Below are 23,456 nucleotides of genomic sequence, written 5' to 3' on the forward strand. Positions count from 1 at the left end.
TTGCTTACGTACAAAACAGATTTTAGGATGTTAAGAATTTTACTTTGGTTGATTATAAAAGCGTCGCTTAGTTTATACATCCTCTCAGCAAATATACTCTGAACAGCCACTCCCATGTATATGCAACTGTGTCCCAGTTGGAGGCCTTTGACTAATATGTGTTCATCATTCTGGACCAATGTAGGACTAGCCCCTGTGCCATGCATACTTGCTTGCAGTATCTCTCCCATCCAGGCTCCAGTCCAGTTCTATGGCTGAGATTTGGCTTGTCTACCATCATTACCAAAACCATCTATCTACATCAGCATTTGCAAAATTGTTCCCAAAAAAGCACTAGAAAAATTGGACACAGATGTAGTATTACAAGGGCATCTGATGCAATAGATAAAAAACAACACAGACAATGCTAATGTATGTATTTGAAATCTTTTTTTTTTCATTTTTTTTTTTTTTCATATGTACTGCCAATGAAAATTGGTAATGTAGGGTATGCTGTGTGTATGTTTAGAACGATAAATGGACAAACATTGCATTGGTCTGTGTAAATATTAGATTAAATATACATGTCCTTTATTCCTAAAACGCTAATGGTAATGCCTACCAATGAGCAAGCTGGCTTAATTAAAATATGATTCAATGTCATGTCCATGTTTTCATCAATGATATGGAATACTAATTAGGTATTAACATATGGAGTGTGTTAATGCTGCATACATCATGCAGCAGTCGGGGAGAGAATAAAAGCCACCATTTCATGCGGCAGCAAATTCACCCAAGCCTATTGTATAAATCTAATCAAATTTGTTTTTATTTTCTTTCATACAAACCAAACGTCATTCCTTTATGACTGCATTCCAGCTCTGTGTTTTGGATGTGAAAATAAATTTGCCTTCCAAGCAGCTCTAAGAGGATTTTAAGAACTTTCCTATTTGCCAATGTAATTTCTATGTGGTATGAGACAGACTGAGCACACTGTTTTGACAAAGTGAGGACACCCCATGGAACGTGTGTTTTAATCAGCCATCAGCAGCCATTAATTGTTTTCTTGGCAGTTAAAAACTGAAGGGAAAATGATTCGCTTAGACACTGTTCAGAATAACAGACATAATTAAGGAGTAAACCGCAGCCTTTCTCACTGCTTTAAATGTGAGAGGATTGAAAGCTTGTATTGAAGTCACAAGAAGTCAAAACCAAAGCACTTTCCCAACCTCTCATCCGTCTGGCAGCAGAGGCTCCTCTTTGTACTTTCCCATGCACAAAGGCCAATGTAATCCACAAAACCAAGCACATTCCACACTTCACCCAGTGTGATTTTCTCTCTCCCATTTCTTCTCCTCTTACCATAGGGGTGAAATACAAGCACCAGCCCACGGACATACAGTACACTGTGTATAATGTGGCTTCTATGCAGCTGTAGGATAACCAGGAAGACCTAAACAAGAATTGGCCATGAAAAAGAGACGACTCTTCTCACCCACATGTAAATGCACACAAACAGAAAATAGAGATAAAAGTTTTTGTTTCTTCGTTTGTTTGTCAAAGAGTTGAAGTGGGGGGCCGTAAAAGTGCATAAAATACTGTTCGGAATACAAAACAACACTACAAAAAAAAAAACAAAAATCCTTTCCAGAACTGTTGATTTTCCTTGGATGAGTCAAAATCACATATTCCCATTCTACCCCGCAGCTTACTATCATCACGTTTTTACAACACAGAAACCCTTGATGAATGAATGGACCGTAACCAATTATTTTATTTTCTATAGTCATAAAGCAAATTAATCAAAAGAATAATGTCAAACTTTGAATGCATAAAACAAAATATAAGAGATTCAAGTTTTACAAGATGTATTTCACATAAAGAATACACTGAGTGCAGCTTTTGGAATACTTAATACCAAATGTGTTTGGTAATATTTTCTAAGACTTCTCTGTATATAAAAGAGAGGATGCCATTTCTGAAGTACAATATAAATGTCAAGCACAACATTTTAAAATAGCCAAAAAAATGTTGATGTAATATTGCAAAGCAAGCAAATCAAAACAACAGTGTGTTATAGACACATCTGTGATAAATTCTGTGACCACCCTGGTTAGCCATTCAAAAAAGGACAGTGCTGACAAAAATATTACATGTCAATTATCAACAAGTGATAATTGACAGTTAAAAATGATACAAATCCAAATAATATAAACTTGAGAACTTTTTTTGGTGGTCACTCTCATGCTTTCACGCATGCTATTTATGGCAAATTGTGTTCATTTATGTACAAGGCTGTATACACACATATATGGTTCAGAATGGGCAAGTGGATTTCAGGATATTTAATGGTTTCATCCAAATTAAGGACAGGATATTTAATTGCTCTAAGTACGGACAAAATACTCAAATTGTAGCATTTCTAACTGATGGTGTTCTTGTTTTAACATCTTTTCATTGTTTAATTAGTGCTCTATAGCAGTGGTCCCCAACCTCTGTTTTTTTTATTTATTTTTTATTTTTTATTTTTTTTGATACTTGAACAACATTGAATTTACAGTCATAATATTGAAAAGAATAACAATAATGAATTTTATTTCAATGCACCTTTCTTAAAACTCAAGGACACTTTACAATAGAGAGCAGTGGATACAAACACATATAATCGAACCCACACATACAAATAAAGTGGATAAAATCACAAATAAAATAAAAAGCTGTGCCATGGCACTTCGGTTGAGTAGGGAAGTTTGAACAGGTCAGTTTTCAGTATATCAGTATTTTCTTAGCTCACTGAAAAATTACAAATAACTTTGTATGAGTTGTATGAGTAGAAAACGTTTTCTCTAACAACAGCAAAACAGATGCACAGAGAGTATGACAATACTCTTACAATCCCAATGGTACGGAGGTAAACGGGCAAGTACAGCAGATGAAGAGACAGACAAGGACATTACCTTACATATTGTTCAAATTTTTACAACAAATACTTGACATGTGGGCAAGTCTGAGGACTGGAATAATAAATAAGTTAAACACTGAGGGACCTGGAAATGACTTATTTAAATGGCTCCTCCTCTTTCCCAGGAGAAGATCCTCTTCGTAGGATGATAAGCCTCCATCCTGGGACATATTGGTTTAATCTGACTGACAGCCAAGAGGCAGTAATAACCATCCATAATCTAAATGGGAACCAGCCAGTCTGTCCAGCACGAGGCTGATATGACTTCAAGGTGTTCGGGGGAGATAGAGGGGACGGTGCACAGGACCCACAAGTACAAAACACACCGCAATACACAGACACAGTCAGGTGAGGGGATAGAATACACATGCATATTTTGACACACACCGAGGTGTTCATAGATGGAAGTGTTCACAGATATAGACACACACACAGTAGCATGATAGGTATGGGTTTGAGCTGTGTGTGATGTGTTTATGAAACATGAGCTTTCATTCAATATAATGGAAAGTTTGAAAGATGTTTTCTGTGTGTGTACATATATACTGTACACACACACACACACACACACACACACACATACAGTATATGTGTGAATCATTGTTTAAATGCACAAACATATCCACAGCCCCACCCCTTTCATACAACAAGTGGTGCAGTATAGATATTTTAAAAACAGCTCTATTGACTGACAGAAAGAGTGATCTCAGATCTATATACACGGAAGTGTTTACAAAACCAAGTTCCCTTAAATCAGTAAATGTGAGCTTGAAACACCTGATGTGTTTTTAAAAATGTCAGTATTGAACATGAATATTTGTATCTTGCTATTAAAGGACACTACAGATGGTTGTCTCTGATCATGAGTCTTGAATTGCTGTTGACTTTGTGAAAAGAGAAAGATATGTGATGGGAAGCTTGCCAATACTGTAATCACTGTAAAACCAGCTGAAATAAAATCAAATATCTGCATGTTTCAGCCATTTAAAGCAGTTTTATCATCACCTCTTTGCTTTCATAGGCCTTGGTCTGATTTACTGGATATCATAATCATGCATTATCTCATCCATGATGATAGCAGTCCAATCTCTCTGTAAAGAATACAGGCAACACCAGGTATAAATGTCAAGCAGTAGCTGACACTGACACTAAAATACAGCCACCAAGGCATTTGTATTATTGCTGGTCAAAAAGAATTATTTTGGCTCATGTGTTAAACATGCTACTTGATGAAATTGCAAATGACAGCAGTGTAGGGGACTGAGAACATGCACACTATATCCACAATAAGACTATGCTCTGGACACTACCAGGAGTCATTATTGTGGTAGTTTTTCTTTTACTTTGCTTTTTAAATTCAGTCACATTATTGAGAAATTTTTATATGCACACAATTTCACAATTGAGAAAGTGGCTAAAATGTACAAGCCATAAATAAATAGAGTAATGTTGTGATGTTTCAGCATTTGTCTGAGATAGAGACTGACAACAGTGATCCCAGAGACTATAATTAGTCACATTGGAGTGGGCTGATGATGAAATGTTTGTTTTATAATGGTTCAAATGATGGTATTGAACTGGTAATTGTTTTTTACAATAAGAGGTTAATGGAAGTTATTTCAGTGTTTCGTCCTAAGTGCATGTTTTGCAGCAGGATGTACAAATCAAGAAGCTCTGGATAATAAACTGCATGCCCAGTCGTATCTAGTTAATCTTAGCCTTCACTGAGTCTCTATCACCTCTAAAAACTAAAAGAAAGGTTCCTTAAACAAAATCTTTCAGCGTGCAGATGTGAGGATCATTTTCCGTCTTCAAATACAGACCATTGTAGATCAACAAATCTGGGTTGCCTGAAACTGTGTTGAGAGCATGAATAGCTTCAGTTTACCATCACTAATAACATGACAAGTTGTTTTCAGCATAACAATCAATTCTGTCTCTCATCTCTTATTGATTTGCCAAAAAATTTGCCCTCTTTGACTGGTTCTGCTATGATAAGGGTCTATCGTTGGCCAATTGCTGTTAGAATTTTACATCAACATACTACTATACATGGCAGTTCCTGATAATTACTGCAATTCAAATTTTTTGATCAGTGATACTACTTTTTATGTTTTCCTATTCAACCCAAGTCGAGCCAGACACAGTCTCAGTCATCTTTTGATCATTTCCAGTTTTTCACTCTATAAAGACAGATTAGTGTTCAGCACAGAGAGGAGCATGGTTTCCTCCACATCCACCAGCCAACTTTATTATCCTGCAATCCTTCATCTGTCACTGACTACACTGATATCTTGTATTGTGCTTCGGCTTCAACTATATAGCAGTTTCATTGTTGTTTTCACCTGACAGTGGACATTCCATTTTTTTGTAGCTAATGATTATTTTTTCCCAAAAAGAACCAGTGGATACATTAATTTAAATATATGTGTTAGAGATGTGGGGGTGTATGTCAGTGCCCCTTTTTGCATTTTTGAAACATAAAACATCAACCCTGTGATATTTCAGAGAATTTTTCACCAGAGAGCATTCAGTTATCATTATTAATGATAAATATTTAAATAACGTAACTTCTAATTGTGTCGCACATTGTAAATACATATGAAAGAATGGGACTGCTATAATCAAATGTGAACATATATATGAAATGTACAATATGAAACAATTTTCAGAATTTTTAACAATTTTCAGGGTCATTAAATTCATTACTTATATAGTTCCCTAAAAATGTACTAAGTAGTTGACATTACCTAAGAAAGCCCTGCTCTATCAATGGGAAGCAGTACAATTGAGCTCACTTTGACAAACAGGCTGTGTAAAGCGCTTCACTTTTACCTTCATGCCCAGTAGACCCATGACAAAGTCAAAAACGATCGGGGTAATGGATTGTCTTTCCACTTTCCAGTGTAGCATTAAGAGTGACAGTCGGCTGTCACCACTAATGCCTGCAGTCTAGAACTCACTAGCTGTCGCTGACAAATCCTGTTTGTGTCTGTCAAGTGTCTCTCGTAATGAATTCGATCCAGTAGAACTTTTCTAGGAGTCTTCATGCTTCTTTCCAACAAGGGTGTAAGCAAGATGAACTGCTACCTCTTGATTTTTTCATTCGTTTTTTTGGGAGGGCTGGGGGGAGGGGGGGCCGTGTAAAAAAAAAAAGAGAACAAACTGACGGATCAATTCCTCATATTTTCTAGGCAGAAGAGATAGCTCATTATTATAAATCTCACATAAGTTGACCTTATTTTTGAGCTATAACTCCCACGACAAAAGACAGGTTGGAGGTTTTCATTCATTTTCTATTTTCTATCTTCACCTTGAGCTTTTAGACCAATTGAGTACTTAATAATATAAGCTGAGTGCTGTACTAATCGAGATCTGAACTCTTTTTGTGTTAGTACGTTGGAAGATATGCTGTCAACAATTAGAAAATGCTTAGTAAGGACGAACATCTAAATAAATGGGTTGTGAAATAACTGGAATATGCTGAGTCGAGCTGCTATTAGCCAAGAAACCAATGCCAATGTCATTGTGTTAAATAAATAAATATCAGTTTTAAAATTGTGGTAACATCACAACTCAAATGTAACACTTTTTATTCTTGGTACTGTGTGTCGGCTTACTTTGAAACTTTAAGACAAATGTTTGCCATACAAAGTGCGACCTACCTGTCTATTGTATCAGCTGTAATAATACACAAAAATTTTGGTTTGGTTGACGCCTTACTTTTTAGGTCACAGTAAGATACTTCCCCAGGCAAAGAAAGATGTATATAACACATCTATGTACATTTTTCGGCTCCAAGAAACAACATGAATTCTTCTGGAGGAATTTATCAACTTCATCAACAATTTTACAATTCAATTTTTTTTTCAAAAAAACTACTGCAATAAATAACTAACTTCGGGTTAACTGTTTTTTGCTAACTCAACACAAATCATCCCCACTTTAGTATAACCAGGCACAAACTGTTTTCTTGACCATAACACCTTAATTAAACAAGAATGAGCCATTTTTGGACCCAGATGAATAATCATGATTTTTGGAAATATTCAAGACAACTAAAACTTTTATTTTGACAATGTATAATGCAGGGCAGCACGGTGGTGCAGTGGTTAGTTTGACAGCATGAAGGACTCGAGCTCGAACTTGCATGTTCTCCCCATGTCTGCATGGGTTTCTCCCGGGTTCTCCGGTTTCCCACAGTCCAAAAACAGGTTGTGAATGGTTCTCTGTTTATGTGGCCCTGCGATTGACTGGCTACCGGTCTCAATGCCTCTCGCCCGATGGTAGCTGGGAAGGACTGCAGTGTCACCCCACAGCCCTGGGTAGGATAGACAGTAGACAATGGATGGATGTATCACGCAATGAGGCAAGGTAGCAAATTTTCAAGACAAATATAGATTTTATATTGAGACAAATAAAAGCAAATACCCAAACTCGTATTACAAGTGTCGTCCCAGATGTCTTCATTAAATCTAGGCTGAATCTTAATCAAAATAGCACTAACTTTACGTGACTCTTTTGTTCAGTAATGTGGATACTATCAAAATGAGGATGTGAATGCACAAAGTATATAAACTCCCTCTCCTACAAAATTGAAAACAGAAATAAACTGGGAAAAACACAAATGATTACAGAAATTGTGAGTGCCTGAATCTCCAGCTGCTTTGGTATTTTATAATTGGAGGAACGGCAGAAAAGAAAATGGCGACTATGCTGGGTAAAAACTATGAACAGAACTTTCACTTCCCACTTCGCAACTTGTGCTAGACTGTAAATGGAGCTCTCAATACTCAGCTTTAAACACTGTTGTTTCAAATAAATGGGGAAAAACAGTGACAACTCACTATAAATTCAACACATCAGTTTAGTTTCTCCTCTGCCATTCCCTCTTTTTAAAGTAACATCAGTAAAGGAATTACAACAGTCTCATTTTCCCAGTTTTGGGAATAGACATTTTTTTGCTGTTCTAATGGATAAAGCTCTAAACTACATAAAATATTTTTGACGGTCTTTTAATAGCCAATCTTTGATATATGACATTGTTGATATGCTTGCTATGCTGTAATTAGCTTACTAATGTTGGATGTTACACATTTGAAATAGCAAATTTACACTTAAAACATTTTTAAAATCATGTTAATTTTGTCATCAGATTTGGTTAGAATGTCGATTATGGCTGACACCAAAATGTAATATCAGATAAATCACAGAATAGTCATTTTCGATGAAGAGGAACAAGACATAAAGCAGTCTTTTAGTCTTTTTTCAGCCTTTTCTTTTCCATCAGCGCTTGTGTGTGTTTTTATTTTTCAGTATTTTTTCCAAAGTTTTCTGCCTTCTTTAATAATGTAACTTTTTGTTTACTATCCAATGGTTTCACATGAGTACAGCTAAAAAAAGAGGATTCTTGTTTCTTAGAGCCCCGGCAGAACCATCACCATGGTATCCTGACACTCCCAGGAGAAACCCACACAGATTCGTCCGAGAGCCTGAATTGCTGTCAGTAGAAGTTTGCTGTCTTTACTACAAGCTCACAGCAGGCTGAGAATCCTTGCCTCACTGCACTGCGGGTTTTGATGTTAACAATGATTTGACATTGTAATTCTGTTTGACCTCCTAAAATCTCTGTCATCAGCAAAAGAGCCAAGATACATTATTCGCTTACAGCCTTTGCGCACCAAGGATCACAATAATAAATGTATATTTTCATCTTCCACTCAATATTGTCATCGATTTGGTTCATATTAGATCAATATAGAACAAAGATGTTTTTTTTTTTTTTTCATTTAGTCTGTGTTACACACCACCTTTGTCATCTGACTTCAGAGTGTTCCCATGGACACAGAGACTGCAGTTATAGGTTATTAGTTGATACTAATTATTTTCTGTTTCTTTTAAACAGATTTTAGCATGATTGCATGAAATGTAGAAACTCAAATCCTGATTTCAACGGGCATTCATAAATTCAAGTGAGGAAACACTTAGCTTTAAGTTGAATAATGGAGTTGAGTGCCAAGTGAATGAGGTACTTACTACATGTCTGAAAACAGGAAATGAAAAGTGGCAATTAAACAAAAAGCTCATCCAACATAAAACCATTTCATCCAGGTTCCTAAGCTACACGTTGATATGAAGAAGGACAATCATTATACTGCCAAAGTGGTGCAACCTCTCAGTGCAATGAAAATACAGCTTTAAATAAAATGAGCAGCAAATAGACCAAACATTTGACAAACTTTTGTATGTTAATTCAAACATACATATTTTAATTCAAATTTTAAGTGTTTAATGAGTGGGCCAGGATATTGTACTAAAATGAAAGAAATGCTGTGTATTATTCTGAAAATGTATTATCAAGAAAAAACAAACAAGATCAAGGTTATGTGTGTAGTATTGAGTTATAGTCTCTGACAGCAGTAAGAAAATCTTGCCATCTTAAAATAAAATGACCATGGCATCATTAGAACAGATTCTGAGCGGTAAAATAAAACAGTGGGATGAAGCCAGAGAAGAAGATATGAGCAAAATTAATATTTTGATTTGAATGAATATTTTCAAAAAAGATGAGTTGAAGTACCACGAGATTAAGAATTGAAACATAGGTTGGTGGTTCAGTCCCTAGACTAGCAAGATAAATCTGAATGTGTAAAGTGAAGAGGTAGCCCTTTTTCCTCCCTCATTTACACCACAGAGACTCTGGTGAGAAACGTCCTAAACCATGAACTGCTCCAGGCAGCTTAGCATCACTCACCAGATCAAAACTGAGCAGCTATTAGGTGAATGTGATCAGGGTACAATGTGCAAAAAAAAAAAAAAAAAACATTTCTCCCACTGGAATGTTAAAAAATAAATGGATTCTGGCTTGCTGTTTTACAATTAATAATAAACTATATCAATTTATGAAATATCTATTTCCAACAGTACTGACTTCTGTGCGGGTTTAATTATTAATAAATGAAAAGCATACATCCTAATCATGTCCTTTATAAAATATAAAGCTATCTCACTGGCAAGTAAGTGTCAACGTATTTAAAGTTATGTGCAATCCAGCTACATCATCAAAATATGTCACAAGAGACACAAGAAAAGAATAGAATGTGCAAGTAATGGTTGATGAAAAAAATCCAAAAGTAACCTAACAGCTCATTGGGATTAATAATTAAAATCTTTGACATCATTTTAAAAGTGACAGTTAATAAATGTAATAACCCTTTCATGTTACTTGTGCTCTTGTCTGTAAAGGTTCTCAGTGATCCGGGTCATGGCATATGTACATTCATCTACACAGAATCCCATGCTGAGATCCATCCAAACACAAAATACCCGCAGAGGTCAAGAACCCAAACCAGGCTGCGGCAACTACCACTCGAGCCAAAGCCCAAGAGAACTAATGGTCTTGTTTTGTTTTTTTTTTAACACAAGCTACACATTGGACAACGACCTAGTCAGATTCCAACTCATGAGCTTGTACTTTGGTTCCCCATTTTGCACAACCATTAACATAACAACCCCATCGAACACCCAGCTCTGCTCTAAATAGACACCTTTTTCATTCATTCATTCATTCATTCACTCCTTCTTCATCAACTCAAGTGTCCATTCATTCACTCTCCGACACGTCCACTCACTTGGACACCATGTGTCATTTCTGCGCTGTTATTAATGCAAGTATCGATGTTGTTCGCTGCTGGTGGCAACTTTTGCGCGTTTGTACTGTTTATAATGCTTATACTTCTTACATATTATATGTTTTCATATGTTTCGGTGCGACTTGTTATTACAAGCCCTTCCTGTTTATATATACTGTTAAACCTGCTTATGGTTTATTTTTAGTTCTTCGATTTTTGATAACTTTTCTTGCACTGCCCATTTTCCGCATGTTTGCGGTAGAAATTTCCCCACTGTGGGATGCTTAAAGGAATATTCTATTCTATTCATTCAACCGAGATGCTGCCAAACAATTCATTATCATAACCCTTTAAATGTGGACCGACGCTTAGCCCGACCCCAGCAGTTACAAACCTAAAACTCCCCACAATCTGTAAGAACTGAAGGAGACACTAAGGTGAGGGGTGAAACATATTCAAGAAACAAAAATAAGACCAGTTGCCATGACTACTTTTAACAACAATTACTTAAGTCACTATAGACTCAAGTCCATGATTGTTGGTATCCTTACATATTTAACTTAACTTAAAAATGTCCTTTAAGGTTTGGAATGCATAATCATTTTTGCTTGTTTTTTTGCATTTGTTGAAACAGGGATAGAAAACTGTCCAGCTGGTTAAAGAGTACTAAAAAAGTGGAAAACAATTTGGTGCAAATAAAAATTCAGTAAACTGCAGTCTGCGGCGCCAGTTTCACTCTAATACCACCATCACCTTCCATCCACCCAACACCCACCTATCATACATTCACTCACACACACAAACACATTCACTCACACACACATAGAACCGCACACACAGTGACCCATTGTTTCCAAGGCATCAGCAGACGCTCATTACACAACTATCTCCCACATGGTGTCAGTCTTAGAGGTGTTTGTTCCATCATTGCTGCACTTATTAACCATCAAATCTTCTTGGTATGGAGTGGGCGGCAAACTGTGAAATGACACACACAAAAACGTAGCCAATCCCAACTATAATTAGGGAGGCATAGTTGACATTATTCCAGCTATTGACAGGGAATTGCAGTCGCATGGCTCTTTGAAAGGAGGGGAATGGTAAACACTATTTCTAAGAGAGTAAATACCCAATCCATCCACATTTACATTTTTTGTCCACAGAGTTGCAGTAAAGGAGTGGGTATTTGAAATGTGGCTGTGAGTGGGAAAAAATGCCACACACCACCAGATTTTTTTCCCTGCCTCAAATGGCTTTGGGGATGCTTTACATATCATCATGACATCTGTAAGTAAGTAATAATACAGAAAAGTAACTATGATGTGGAAAATTTGTATGAGGAAAATGAAGTTACACATGGTGAGATCCCGATTGTAGTAGTTTTCAAAAATCTAAGACAGTAGAATAAAGTAAGAGCATATACAAAATAGAAAATTGAAAAAACATTACAGAAATCTGTAACTTATAATACATGTAGAGGCTTCCAAAGTGAAAAAAGATATATATAGAGATAAAATCAGAGACTGGATCTTAAAATACAAGCATGTTATATACAGCTGTTAGCTAAAGGATTCGTTTGCAATTAAACCATGTAATTGTTCGCAATACTTTGCAATTAAACCCTTTTATGAACCAAGTTTATAAACCAAGTTTATAAAAGGGCAAAAAGGGAGTGTAGTTATTTCATAATGCCAGTAAAGTTTTGTACTGTGGGTGTTCTGTTAGACAGGAGTGAGATGTTGTAAAAAAGTTATTGCTTGGAAGGATTTTCTGTATTGGCCCTTGTTAAAGCAAGGTTGGACCAATCTGTCTGAGAAATTGCTCTGCTCTCTATCAAGTAGCTGAAGAGGGTGATCAGATTTATCCATGACAACAATGTTCTACTTTCAACAAAACACTTCAATTTGCTGTGAAACTGACTATTCTAGTCATTATATTTCAGTATTTTGATGTCATGAAGTAACATGGTGCTCCCCAGTATTTTTTTAACTTTATTAACGACACCTTGGAGCATGAATGGAAGGATGTCAGCATACGGCTGCTCACCACCCTCTTATTCATAGCCTCAGTGGTGGCATTCAAGTTCAGTCTGATGGCAGCGCGGATGCAAGTATTTATAGTTCTCAACCATGTTACTTGCTTCTCCCAGCATACATAGGAACTGTGGTGTCTGTCCCAATTCTTCTATAGTCAATCACTATTATCAGGTTCTGACCATGTTCAGATGCAGGTCATTACTCCCATACCATTCCACCACAATGACCAATCATTCTTTTGATCCATATATCGATCAACAGTTAACTTAATAGATATGTAGGTATAGATAATGCATAACATTCACTGCAGACATAGAAAGTGGCTAATGATGATCACAAAATGTACTATGGAGAGGATACAACTTCGCTGAATTAATCCAAGGCAGCAAACACTGGAATACAGCATTAAAGCACTAATATGGTTTTAATCATCAAGGTTTAATCATCCCAAGGCTGTATGTCCATGTACCCTAATTTTCTTCAGTGATGATGGTGACTGATTTTTAAAATTAAGCAAACTTACTGGTTGTCGCAGTGGACCAATTCACAAATTATATTTACTTTCAGCACTTCAGAGAATACAAAATGAATATCACACATTAATCTCTTCTAGGACAAACAAGTAATATACTTCTGAGAAATGGTTCTGAGTACAATGTTGCGTAACTTAAAACTGTCCGCAATACTTCAGACAGTATGGCAATATCTGGGGTACAGAATGCTGAGCCTAATAGAGCATCAAATTGCCATTTTAAGCATGGGATAAATAATCAGATTTGCTGGAGGGAATGGTATTTGTAACGTGGTCAATAGAGCAGATATACCCAAAGCCTGATTCTAACTGCATTCCCAAAAATCGATCAATACATTTTTAAAGACTACTCTTGAGTATCAGGGTGTAAAACCAAATTATATATATTATCAGTGGTGTTATGGTCAACATTGACCAAGCGTGCCCTTAACTATGCTATCTCAGGAATACCAAAGTGGACAAACAGACAAATTTAATAATATGTGTCAGTAAAAAGCAATCCCCGAGGTTAGTAATTTGAGATGGTACGTTTTTATGGATTCCCTCTCAGTATCTACAGCTTGCAATAGTTCCAAACAAAAAAGCAAGTCTTTTGAAGCTTGTTCAACAAATGATTTCAAACTGAATAAACTTGTTTTGTGTTGTTGTGCATTTAATGAGTAACATCCAGATGTGTTGAATGTTTACATTCATCGCACATAAGTACTTACTTCCAGCTGAGAGGTGTTTCCAACTCTGTGATGTGTTTTATGTATTTTATTTGTGAATGTAAACTGTATATATAAACTTTTCTATATATATATATATATATATATATATATATATATATATATATATATATATGTATGTATGTATGTATGTATGTATGTATGTATGTATGTATGTATGTATATATTATTTGTATATATGTATATATAAACTCTAGTTCAGGAAAACTAGTACAAAAAAATACTACTTTATCACTACTAATAATACTACTTTAATCTCAAATGCAGACAAAAAATATGATACTATTTATTAACTTGATGAATATACATTTCAGTCTTTGGAATTGCAAAAAGGCACCTTGTCGTTTCAGGAGAGTTCATGTGTTTTCATTATAGTTTCTTGTAGAGACTTCATGTTGTTGGAAGTCAAAGATATATAAACACATGCACAGTATGTCTTAATAGATAGATACAGTGAGGTACAAGAATGTTTTGAGTTTCTAAAGAATGTCTATTTCTTTGAGGCCATTTGTCAAATATCAAAAAAATAAAAGTATTTCAATACATTTAAATAAACAAACAGAAGGGAAAATGGGTGGAAGCAAAGTGAACAGCAACACCTTTAGTGGATACATGTTGGTTCATTTTACACCAACTTAACATACTTATTCATGTATTTAACTTCTCAGCAATAATTCCCCATAAAAAATTTGGGCATAAAAAAAGATATACCTCCTTACTGGTGGTTGCTTGTTGTTTGAGAAACAAACAATGGAAGAGCCCCTCATTTTAGATTCCCATTAAATCTTCTTGTTTCATTGATTATCTACCTTCTTGACAAAAATACGCCACAAAGGTCCTGATATATCATCCCCACTATGGTGCCACATTGGCAATAAGATCAATTTTCAATATAGCTCATGTGGGAGGTCAGCTGAAGTACGATTCTCCACAACTTCACTTTGCCTGGAGGATACCCACAGATTTCGATTAGTTGAAAACAATACAAGCCAGACCAAGCTGCAGCTGATTATGACCAGGCTATGTACTTCAAAATAAACCTTGAGAAATATATCTGAAAATTGCCTCAAGCTCCCAGTATTTAAAATAGCTACTCACATTAAAATGAAAAGAATCTCAATAAACAACATAAAATAAGTACCTAAGGTACAACGTGTTGTGAAAACTGTCTGTAGAAAACAGTAATTTTCTGTCACTTTTGGACACATTGTTCATAAATAATCTTATGTACAACAAAACCATTTTGTTGTTGAGACCTCTGTGAGTTATGGATGACATTGTGTGGATTTTAGTGCTATACAAATAAATAAAGCAATTACTGATTTGAATAAGTGAATAAGTGTGTGTTAGACCACCAAAGGGGACAGCTGCTAGAGTGCTTCAAAAACATCTGCCAGAGCATTCATCGATTTAAGAATATTTATTTATCACTTGACTGTAGTATAATGCACACCAGAGTGAAAATAATTTTAACAAAATAATGATACAGATATTTAACTCAACACAGACTAAATGATGTGGGTCATTGTACTGTATATGGCTTTGATGCACTTCTTGTGTCTTGAGACACGTCCATGATAAAATTCAAAATGTTTACAGAGTGTATTTAAAAAGGGTTGAATTTCTATATGCAACTGAATGGCCCCAGCGGTAGTAAAGTCTTTGAATGTGATTAAAAAGAAACAGCAAAAGCACAATGACTTTCTTGAGTGAAAATCGGCAGGGTTGACCTGAATACTACCTCCTATCAAAAGCCAACAGAGATGTAATTTAGAATTAAAACTCATTCAGTTGCGATTTCCTTGTAGATGTGTGTTTCATACAGCACCAACCAATTGCTCTTTAATGTAAGGAGCAAATGGCATTCATCTGCACAAACATCCTTTCTACCCATTGTGTATGTTATTGATCACCAAATGACTAAAAAGAAAACTTGAAAGCGAAATCAGCATCTGCTTCCTCGCAAAGTGTGTGTCTGAAGTGTAATTTGTTCACACCAAAGAAAAGAAGAGAAACCCTTGACTCATTCCACTGTCTTCCATGTAGTTAGTGTAGGAAGAGAGGAGGGATGAAAGTCTCACTCTTCCTAATTGGATATAATAGCTAGTGGGAATGTTGGTGCTTTGGCCCCAAGGAGGAGACAAGCGGGGAGATGTTCTGAGAGGGCAAATAAAATACCAAACATCCATGGAAAACAGACAACATGGTCCAAGTGAGTCAAACATCATAGACTTTAGAAAAAGCCCAAAACCTGCAAACAGAAAATTCAAAAAAAAAAAAGAAAATGCCGTATCTAAACAGAATTTCAAAATGTCATATTACAGGGGAGAAAAAAATGGGTTTAAATTGAAATAGCAGCACATCAAACAGTCTTTAAAAGCAGAGAGGAAGAAGGCTGGTAAATATGTAAAAGCTTTGAGGAGGAGCTTGCTTAGGGGAAGAAATCATTACCTTGAATGCAAATGAAAGAAACCTTAGGTGTAATAAATTCAGTCAGATTTGTGAGATTTTAGAAGTTTATAATTTAATTTTAATCATGATTAGAGTCTTTCAAACCATATATTGAGCCAAGTACAGGATCTGATTCACTAACATTGTATTTGAACTTCATGAATGATTCATCATTTCCCTTGAATTATCCACGGTAAATACTACCATGTACAAATTTATTCTCTATGGAGCCATTGGCTTGAGTTTAACTTGGAATTTTGAAAAGTGAATTTCCGCTGTTTGTCATTTGCAAGCCACCTTGACATGGTTGACCGTTGAGCCCCAGAAAATCTATATAAAACCATCTGCGCAAAACCATTTTACACAGGTCTAGGGAAGTATTTGTTGCGGTAGAAATTTTGAATGGCTTTATATGACTATAAATATCCATGTCTAGATATCAATTGATTTAGTGGTGATACCAAACAACATAATTACGTCCTCATGTCTCCAGAGCTTTTTACAAGGCCACATTTTTTTTACTGGTGCACCATTTGGTCTGACTTGCTTAGATTCACGACGGAGAAAAATCATATCCATTTCACAAACATCAAGTGTCAGTTATAGTCTACTTTGCTTCAACCACCACATAACCAAAACTTATAGCACACCTGCCACAGAATTGACACCAGCAATTCAGCTTTTGTTACCGTGAATCAAGGGCTTCTGTCAAAAAAAAAAAACCCTCAAAGTTCTTCAAAGTTATCTTTTAGGCCTCATTTTTAGATGAACTGTGATTGGAAAAGCAACTAACCACAGCACTTTAATCACTGAAGACCATTTTTTTTTCCTCAAATTATCCCCTCAAAGGCTTGGGACAGTTCAAACCCCTTTCTCTTCATTTATGTTTCTAGTGATTTAAGACAACACCCACTTCTTTATTAACTTCAAACCTAATGTCAAAAAGATTGAATTTCAGTAATATGTATCTTCACAGGAGTCTTGAATTTTAGAAGGTCACAGTGCATAGTGAGGTAAGTACCTGAACAGCGTTCAAGCAAAGAACCGAAAGGACAAGTTTCAAAGGACACGTAAAGTAAATATAACAGAAACTCCAGCTGCCTCATTCTTGTCTGTGGTGTAAATGTCTCCATCCTTGTTAGAAATAAGCAGTAAGCCCTCTTTTGCTGTTATTACTTGGCATCCTTCCTCAACCAAATGTTAAGCCCTGCAGAGACGCACGGAAAGCTTTGGTGTAAGAAGTAGATCAATACCTCTCCCCTTCACGGAGCAGGCCAGTGATAATGCATGAGTCCAGGATACCGAGGGCTTGTACAGCAACCTTGGACTGTGGGCTTTTTAAGGTGAAATACTTCAGCAATATGCAATCTGAACAATGACGTAAGGAATCCAAGGACTCAATTCCAATGGTAAAAAGTGTAGTATCCATGGCTCACATCACCTTACACTTTTATTACTTTCACTTCATGGCCACAACTCACCATGAGCTATTTCAACAACATCTTAAATCAATATTACCATAGATGCATAATATATAATTCATTTTTAAGCATTGTTATTTTTTGTCTATTTTTAAACGTCAGTGAAACCGATGGGCACTCAAAAAGGGCAGGTTAACAAACAACACAGGTGCCAAGGCACAGTGGTATTAGTAGATTTAACATTAGCAAACAAATATGAAAAAAAGTCCTGTTTTACGATACTCTTTCTTTTTGTTCGTATTTTGTTGTTTTTTTTTAGAATGATGTTAAGCAAAGAAACAAAAGAGGAAGCAATTATGTGCAGGTTATGACACTCACAGTACATTCACACATTGAGTCTCTGGCATCGATAGGCAATTTTCTTTTTCTTTTGCATCTTAGTTACAAGCTCTATCTGCAGGGTAATGAAACTTTTACAAGGTTTGTAACATTTAGAAAAATACTGGAATGAAACAATTGATCTCATAGGGAGTGCCCCGAACTATAAGATTTTGATGTTCCATTTAGGTTATCTAGACTACATCCTCAAAGGCTCAGAGTGCCTGTGTATTGTGCTTTTCTGTTCAAATTAGTGAAATGATATTAAGTACAAACGTAAATGCCTGGCAGTGGTTGTGTGTAAACTCAAAGTAAGGGAGAGGTTGGACATTCTAGGTACAACTGCTCGTGCAAAAGATTTTTTTGAGTCAAATAATTTGTTTCTCCTTGCCTATCTCTGGATCTAAAGCTCCTAAGCTGTGATCAACTGCAGAGCTGGTGCTTCACTGCAGCTGTGCTGTGTCTTGGCAAACATGAAATTGTTTTCATCACTATCCAACTTCATGGCTCATTGAACGGTACGGAAACATTATCATGCATTAGAGAATGTAGCTGGAAATTGAGTCTGAAACAGTAACTTGGATAATGTTAGGAAAAGGAAGCTCCATTTCTGGCATACAAGAGTTGCCAGGCAAACCTAAAAGCATTAACAAGCTTCACAGTGTAACACAGCCAACGATTTTTTTTTCTTTCTTTTTTTTGGGAGGGGGGATGTTAGAGCATTTAAACTAGAAAAGAAAAACACATGCACATCCGCTACCCAATTAGGGATGGGTGCTGGATCAAACAAAGCCAACTAAGTAGAGTTTTGAAAAAATCCTCACACCAAAAGTGCTCCAAAAAGAAAAGATGGTTTAATGTTACATATCATACAAAAAATTATCATATGATTGATACTCTCCTTTTTTTTCTTTTCTTTTTGGCGCATCTCTTGTTGGACAAGGAGGGAATCAATCATTTGATAATTTTCTTTAAAAATGGCGCCACAATCACATGTTTGTTAACACACTTCTCCAATAATGGTTTGAGAAAGAGCCTATGTTTTGCTTGAAACGTCAAGCATGCGAGAATATGTTTTTGGTGTGATCATCTTTTCTTTTTGGAGCCCTTTGGTGTCCCTTTTTTTTCAAAACTCTACTTGGAGCAATTAAACTTGCCAGCAGAACAGCTGCATTATATATCAAGCCAACCGGTCAAATTTTAAAACTTAAATTAAAATAAAATTGGACAGATAATTACACTATGTTTCCCAGCTTAGATATTTCTCAATACAAGTCTTGAAGCTCTTCACATTAATGCATCCCAGAGCACGGCACACCATTGCATTTTGGTCAAAGAGAAAAAGAGTGAAAATTCAATGATAATTCTCAAGAGAATAAACAGTCGAAAGCGGAGGCAGATGTTCTTGGAGAGGACATATGTTGATTTGCAAGCATGGGATTTTTTTCAGATGAATTTACAAACCGTAGAGCAAAGTAAATATTCAACCTTAATTATTTCTAACATTTAACTCAATCCTGATGTTTGATGATCCTCCAGCTGGCCCTCATGCTGCAGGTGCACTTGGAATATCTGCAAGATTAGCAGATATGTCCACAAATGAAGCCACAGTACTTCTAAGCCACATATAGGCAATTAGCCGCGTGGCTAAATGAAGCAAAGGGACTGGAAAATCATTGTTATTCTTTGTTCAGATTTTTGACCATAAACCAAATCCCTGTGTAAGACATGTGGAATATTACAGTCATGAGCATTAACCTCAAGATGAGCTTATGTACAGTCGAGTACATAATGTCTTCAAGCACATCTTGGGGTTATCTTGGAATGGGAAGAGCTAACCCATCAGTTCTTCCATTGAATCTTAATTTGTTCCATATGCTAGCTTTGGTTATTGGCTAATAAGTCTCTCAGCTCATAAACAAATTCACTGCTACCATTTATTCTGGGCTTACTTTCTCTTGTTAATGAGGGTTATGCAACTGTTTATAATCTAAAATGGTTGCGTGTCCTGTATACCAAATAATTGTTACTTGCACACTTTATCACAAATGCTTCTTCATTTCAAGAAGAAATGAAACAATGACAAATTCTAAATTCATAAAACAGGCTGAGCTTTAGTTCTGACACTAAGTAAGTTAGTTTCCCTCCAGTCCCACTGTATGATCCATGAGCTGCCATCTGTCACACCCATATGAATCACTTGGCAACTAAAGATAAACTACCAAGAAGGCCTGTCAGCATTGCAGCCCATAAATAACAGGTTCACAGAATAAATTCTGTTTGGGTACTTGATTTAAATTAAAACAATTCATAGCCACAGCTTATCCCAAAGGTTAAACAAACTACCTCACTGGATTCACATTTTTTCTCAATAATGTATTGCACATTACGTGAGATGAAATGTCAGTTGGCCATCCCCTGCTACTAATGGAACTCGATTAAGCATTTAGTTCAACCACTGAGCATTAATGGACTAGATCTAAAGATATCAAAAATTTGATTTACCTCTAAAAACATTGCAATACACTGAATAATTATCTTTCAGAAACCATCAATGAAAACTGATCGTTGAACAAATCTGACAAAATTTGGTTGAAACATTGCACAAAAATTATGTATTTGGCGTTCTGTGATTCAACCACTTAACTCTTTATGATAATCCCATCCACGGAGGTTTATTCAAGTCAATATATTGGTGGCAGTGATTTATAATTGATTGATTTTGAACAGCTTATGACTCAGTTTAGATCACAATACGCTTCTCTTTCTCGTTTCGCTGCCCCTACCCCCTCATTGCTTTGCAAGCTCATTACAGATGCCCTACTTTGCTCAAGAGCCAGGAGAGCCTTCCTAGCCTCATTACAAACTTGGACACCTCCCATCTTTTGTACCTTTTTTCCGGACACGATCTCACACATTTCTGCTTGTATCCCAGAAGTACCATAAAAAGATTCATCAAACATGCATAAAGAAGCTCGCATCAGCTCTGAATCTTCACAATAACCGCTGAAGAGGAAGGTGGCTGTGATGGAGAGTACAACTGCAGATTTGAAAGTGGCAGAAAGAAGTTGAGAGGAAAAAACATTACTATAGTTGAAATCTATGTCAGTGATTATGAAGATGAATGCATATTCAACGGCAAATGGATGGATTTTTGTGACCTTGTTTGTTAAATGTTTACCTCATTAGTTCACTTGTTGTCATGCTGTTTTCCATTTGGCATTCTGGATGAAAGGGACGTTGTACCACATAAATAGACTTTGTGACAGAACAGGCTTCTCATTCAAAAAGCTCACAAAAAGCATTTGCCTGCAGGAAAGAGTCACAAAGGCACAGATAAAAATGTTTAATGAATCAAGTAGATATTTGAACTTGGATATTTGAGATTACCGTAATATGTATTTATCTATGGCGACAGGTTTTCAAAGATGCACATTTGAAATCAGTCACAAGAGGTAGAGGTAAGGTACATTAAAAGATAGTATTCAATGAGGATGTGCTCCATAGTAAAACCATGTTGATGAGAGACATTGTGAACTTCAAGAATTCAAGTCAAAATCAGTAGCTGTCCTACTTGTTTATGGTTGCTTTTATTTTTTATGTTGTTTGCAACTTTGCATTTCAGTTATAAGAGAAATTCTTATTGAGTATCTTAAGTGTATACAGCACAGGGTCAATTTGTTTGTTCAGTTGTCAATCATGTTAGCAACCTACAAATCATCTGGCCGCTATGCACAAGCCCTTGTGGAAAAATGCCGAATAAATCAAGAGTTTTATATTATCATTTTATTATAATTTAATTTTATATTTCCACCAAGTATACATGAAACAATTTTACCTAAACTTGTCAAAGATAAATTAACACTTGTTCTCCATATATTGATCTCATTATCCTTGTATAAAGATGCACACTTCCACAATTTGACAAAAAAAAAAAAACTTCATCAAAATTCATCCACTACAAAGATGAACTGAATAAGAGTTATTCAAATTTAAGTTTAGATTGCTGAACTAGATAAATGCCAATAATCAGAAATCAAACAATATACCCATCCAACTGCTTAATAGCATGTTCTCACATGTAAAGCTTATTTAAATAAACCTATGTAGTTGATTTAAGATATCTAGTTCTTCTCCAACATATATATTTTAAAAGGAGGAGGAAATACTTTTGGAGACTAGCTCAACTCGCACACTTTCCCAGTGGCCTAAGCTGCACATTGTGTATTGAAAGGGCAGACCTTAACAAATTGATTTTTTTCATCCTACCAACCCCTTGGTCAGTAAATATCATGTTACACACACTGCTGATTCAAAGATCATTAGTGTTAAGTGATAAAAGGCTTAGTGTGCCGTAATAAAGCAGGGATGGTCACATGTATCAAATATTACACTGCATCAGTCTTTCTGAGAACTTTGTGAAATAGTGAACGCAATCATTTCGACCCAGGAGGTAAACTGAGCGCTTAAATAGGATAACAGGACCAGGATGTCAGATAATTGGCAGAAAAAAAAATGCATTTTTAAAGCATTATTATATCAATTTTTGTGAATTGCCTTCATAAGAGAAGATTCAGTTCACTGGAGGCACAGATATATACAGAATCACAAATATATATTTTTGAAACATGTTTCAATATTTCAATGCACACCACAATCACCTCAGAAATTGAGAAAAACCTGCTTTCGTAACAAATTTCCAAACACGCCTTTTTAGATTTCGCAGTGTACAAATCTCAGTCTCAGTATCTCCGCCATCATTCATATCCATTTGTTGAATTTTCCGCTCGTTCAGCTTGACCTACATTTCATATTCAATCAATGAAAGCAAAGTTGCATGACTCCCATCACGCAGATGCACTGCATCCGATGTGGTGGCCTGACCCATGCAATCACTGCAGGATGGATGGCCATCGCTTCTTTGTTCCCCACAACAAAATAGCCACATTCACAATATTCTATAAATGATTTAATGCACTTAAATGGATAATGCAAGACAGTAACAAGTGTACAGGTGTACAGTCCATCTTTTATATAAGCTCAAAAAATAAATCAAGAACAGCACATGGAAAACATATCCGATAGATGTGATAACATCAAACTAAATCTCTGACTAGCTTTATGCAGTCACCAAATGTGGTGTGATGTGATATAATTATAACTTCTAGAGTCTGTGTGTGTGTGTGTGTGTGTGTGTGTGTGTGTGTGTGTGTGTGTGTGTGTGTGTGTGTGTGTGTGTAAGAGGAAAAAGACAGTGCAGACTATTCCACAAGGATTACTCTACACTACAGTGAATCGGTTTAAAAATACACTCAACAAATTAAAGGTGAACTTCTTC

The 23,456-nt window shown here is 36.0% G+C and overlaps 1 protein-coding gene across 1 annotated transcript in view; it reads right to left on the reverse strand.

Moving 5' to 3' along the window:
- The window catches only part of edil3a (EGF like and discoidin domains 3a), a 119,840-nt gene that overhangs the window by 86,804 nt on the left and 9,580 nt on the right, over positions 1-23,456 (reverse strand). The window lies entirely within an intron of this gene.

The sequence above is a fragment of the Fistularia commersonii genome, chromosome 26 (assembly GCF_037954325.1).
Source record: "Fistularia commersonii isolate RoL2024-O1a breed Wild chromosome 26, RoL_Fcom_v1.0, whole genome shotgun sequence".
Taxonomy (NCBI): domain Eukaryota; kingdom Metazoa; phylum Chordata; class Actinopteri; order Syngnathiformes; family Fistulariidae; genus Fistularia; species Fistularia commersonii.